Genomic DNA, 4,672 nt, shown 5'->3' with positions numbered 1-4,672 from the left:
AACAGAGTAGAATTGCCCTTATAGGGTGTCTAAGCCTGTAATCTTTCTGGAAGCAGATTTCCACATCTTTCTCCCTCAGAGCAGCGGGTGAACTTGAACCTCCAACCTTGCCAGTCCAAGTGCTTTAACCTCTGCACCACCTGGGCTCCTTCAACACCAGGTTACATTATCTAAATCTTGTAAAGTATAATTTCATTTTTCCTGGTTACAAAATGAGTTATCTTAACTATTTTAGCATTTGGAAAACAAAGACAGTTGAAAAACTTTTGGTAATAATTTCACCTAAAACTTAAATATTAGCAAGTTAATCTGTTCTCGGTTTCCGTGGAGAGGGATTACTATGTTTTTAGCTCCAAAAGTCATGAGAGCCAATGTATGTCCTGCTTTTTGTATTTTACTGTTTTGAGTATTTTTTTCAGGTCAGGAAATCATCTTGGACATTTTGATTTTGATTATTGCACAGTATTCCACCATGTGGATTTGCCATGATTTATTTCACATCCACTGACATTGAGAGACATTTGGGTCGTTTAAAATTGTTTTCCTATAGATAACACTTCAATGAATACCCTTCTATGTTGAATTTTGTGAACATCCCCTTTCATTTCCCCTCTTATTATAGCACTCCTTGTATTAACTTAGCAATGTGTCTGATTACATGTGCTTTTCTCCGGCAAATATAAGCCCTTTGGGGGTGAAAACCAATTTTTAATTTATCTTTGTAACCCCAGTACCTAGAGTACTGCCCAACTCACAGCACGTGCTTAAACAATATTTGCTGGATGAGGCAGGGCCTCAGATTCTCTGCATCCGCTGATGAATTACAAGAACCCAAAGAAACCTCCCAAGCCACTTCAAGAACAACATTTGCCGAAAAGCCGTAATATCATATTTGCATTCTCCTGCTTGGAGTCTCTTGCCCTACATCTAAGGTGTTTCTATTTTGAATCAAAGCTCCAAGTTTGAAAAGTAAGTTCTTCAAGGAAAATTTTTTTAATCAAAACTAAAAATATTTTTTTCAATAACTTCACGTGGCACGTGGGAAAGCGACCTGGGCATGGATTTTGTACGGGCTCAGCCGCTGTCTGGAAACCGACTGGCAGCCACGTCACCTGCCTGCCCTTGGTTCCGTGGTCGAAGAACAGAGGCTGCTGAGGTGGCTCCAGCCCCTTCCAGCTCCACAAAGTGACACAGAACCAGTCTGCTGTGGTCCCCTTCGAGCTGAGTCCAGCGTTTCCACTGAAGTTTCCTCACCACTGCAAAATTCCACTGACATTCCAGCAAATCACATTCGTGTGTGTGTGTGTGTGTGTGTGTGTGTTGCCCTTGCAGACTTTTGTTCTGTTATACATATGGCTGTGTTTTCTGTTGTAGATAGGTGGGGGGGGGGAGGGATAAACATGGCTTTTCAGAGTCTCCTTCTGAATTTCTGTCTCCAACGCAGAATTCATGAACCAGACCTGGAGCTTTTCACTTAGGTGGATGTCAATGCAAATTCGCAGCGAACCTACAGGACAGGGTAAGGGAGGGAGGGGAAAATGAGGACCTAATGCTGGGGGGCGGGGGCTAAGTGGAGAGGAAATGTTTTGAGAATGATGAGGGCAATGAATGTACAAATGTGCTTCACACAATTGATGTATGTATGGATTGTGATAAGAGTTGTATGAGCCCCTAATAAAATGATTTAAAAAATTGCAGAAAAAGAAAAAAAAAAAGCTGCCCCAGACTAACTCTTTACAAGAATAGAAAGCCCAGCCTGTCTCTTACAGAGCCACTAGTGGATTTGAACTGTGGACCTTGTGATTAGTAGCCCAGTGTGTCACTGCTATGCCTTCAGGGCTCCTACTGTTATCCCCCAGTAGGTATCAAAAGCCTGCCCTTTTACTTGCTCAGCCTTCCCCTGGCAGAAGGATTGGGGCACCTTATTAAGACCCAACAAAGGTAGAAAGCTAGGTTCCCACGTGGCCTGTGCTTGGGTGGGAGAAGAGCCATCACTTTTTCTGTGATGTTTGACTAGGAGTTATAATTTAAAGGTTTTCTGTTTGCTAAGCTTGTCCTTTTCCTGGTTCTTTGCCTAGAGAGAGCAGGGTTAATTAGCACTTTCTCTGTCTAATCCTGAATGTTTCTGAGTGGAGTCATCTTCAGCTCCAACTCTGGGATACACACAGCCAAAGGAAAGTGTGAAGGCCTCGTGTCCCAGCTTCCACATCTGGTCCATCTGTCGGTGTATGTTTATGTTTACTTCACGCACAATGTCCAGGGCGCTTCACTGTTCTCAGCAGGAGGAACAGCTACTCATCTTCCTGCAAGCAAAAGACTTGACACATGCTTTCGCATAAGAAGCCCATTTCCTGAAGCATTTTACAAGTAACTTAAGGGGAAGAGTAAAAGGGTTTTAAAGCACTGGTGGGTGTTTTCTACCACATTGGGGGGGGGGTTGTGCTCTCTCTACCTCTGTCTGTTCCTGGATCCTTCCTTTTGTCTCAGAGCAAAACAAACAAGTTGGCTTTCCGCCCTTCTCTGAAATCTTCATGAAGCGCGTGGAGTAGCTGCAGAAGGTGCCCGAGTCTGCAACCTTCGTTCACACTTGAGCAGAGGAAAAGTCCCTAAAACGCGTTGATCCTGCTCTTGAGGAAGTGACCCCGACTAGTCTCTGAACCAAGTCACAGGAGATGATGATTCCAGACTGTCTCACACTTTCTTCTAGAATCACTCCGTTTTAGCGGAAACCATTGTGTGCTCAAAAGTCTCAGCAACTCAAACCCATCTTTAGGAAAGTAGCAACAGAATGAGACGGAGGGCTTTGGATTTCTGCTCTGGGCTGCCTCCTCTTCAATGATCTAATTAAACTAACATTGTGTTTTGAACGTTTGCATCTTGGTGCTGAAAGCCATGGTCATTATTATCTTCTAGTTTCTTGGGAACACATATAATTTTTTCCTTTTAAATAGATACTCAGAATCTAGTATCAACCTCCAAAGAACCAAACTCATTACCATCTAGTAGTTGATTCTGACTCATAATAATCCTCTCGGACAAAGTGGGATGGGCCCATAGGATCTCTAGCGTCATACAGACTGACTGCCCCATCTTCCTCCCACAGAATGGCTGGTGGGTTCAAATCATTGACCTTTGGGTTAGCAGCCAAATACTTAACCACTGTGCCCCAGGACTCCTCTAGAATCTAGCTTACAAAAATCAAACCCACTGCCATCAAGCAACCTATACGAGATTTTCAGGGTGGTGAAAGATGAGCAGACTCTCTCATCTCCTCCAGCAGAGCGGCAGGGCGGGGAGGCGGGGTTTGAACTGCTGACTTTGCAGTTAGCAGTCCAATGGTCACCTGAACGTGCCACCAGGGCTCCTTTACACCATCAAAGTTATTAAGAGTAGCAATTAAAAGTATACATTTTTTTAAAGAAATTAAGAAACCTAATCTGAAGTCCACATACATGGGCCTTCCAATAACAAACAAAAAAAAGTCAGTCTGCTTACATAATAGGAGCATAATGAGAGGTTTAAAAAAACAGGCATTAAACCACTTAAAAACAGTTGAGCAAAGCCATAAAATATTCAGATTTATTTTCCCCTAAAGATGTGTGAAATGTAATAAAAATTTAAATGTGCAGTCAGAAATATACGTCTAGAAAATTCATTCCAGTAAATGTAAGCATAAGTTCATGAAGAGCCTGTTCCATGCTGAAAGGTTTGCATCTGGGAAGTCACTGGTGACAAGCAGACCCCACTCCTGCTCTGTGTTATAGTAGGGAGGACAAGAGAGGTAAGATCATTTCAGGGAGTCGTGGGATCCATGGTGGTCTCATGCGTGACGTGCTGGGATGCTGACTACAGTTTGGACCCACCAGCTACACCAGAAGAAGAAAGATGAGGCTGTGTAAAGATTTACTGCCTCAGGAATCCTAGGTAACAGTTCCAGCTCAGTCTTACCAAAACCCACCACCACCAAGTTGATTCCAACTCAAAGGGAGCCAAATGGAGCTTCCTAGGCTATAAATCTATGCAGGAGCAGAGTCTCATCTTGTTTGTGAGGGTGCAGTTGGTGGGTTTGAACAGTTGACCTTATGGTTATCAATCAATCTGTCCTGTAGGTGGGTTTTTCTTGGTTTTTTTTTCTGAAGCCCTATGAAGAAAATAGAAGTGAATGGTGCTTTAGAGTACTATGAAGAGCAGGGAGAAGCACCTTGGGGTGGCTTAGGTTCACATACACACAGAATCTCTGAGTATTTTTTACTGTCTTCTTTATATTTTTTTACTCAATTCTTCTAAATATTTTGTAATAAATACATTGATTTGTGAGGTAGGCTAGAATAGTGATAAGACTGCATAAGAGTGCAGACACTGGGACTAGACTCACAACTTTTCTATTTTGATTTGACCAGTGACTGTCCATATGACCTTGGGAAAATCCCTTCACCGCTCTGTCTCACCTATTCATCTGTGCAAAGGGCTCTATGTAAGGATATAATTAGAATGCAAATCCTATCCAGAACTAACCATGAATATTTTAATGTTGATACTGTTGCTGCAAATATTAAATGAATTAATGGAGAAAAGCAACAGAGCTTAGCCTGTCATTGACATTGACTTCCATTAACGCTGGCGGCACCATGAGGCAAAGTCAACCCCATGGCAACAGGTTTGATTTTGGTAT

Source organism: Echinops telfairi, unplaced genomic scaffold, assembly GCF_000313985.2.
Source record: "Echinops telfairi isolate 266 unplaced genomic scaffold, ASM31398v2 ScPeMD7_3533;HRSCAF=4204_0, whole genome shotgun sequence".
NCBI lineage: Eukaryota > Metazoa > Chordata > Mammalia > Afrosoricida > Tenrecidae > Echinops > Echinops telfairi.
The sequence above is the reverse complement of the archived record's forward strand: the minus strand, read 5'-3'. Positions refer to the sequence as shown.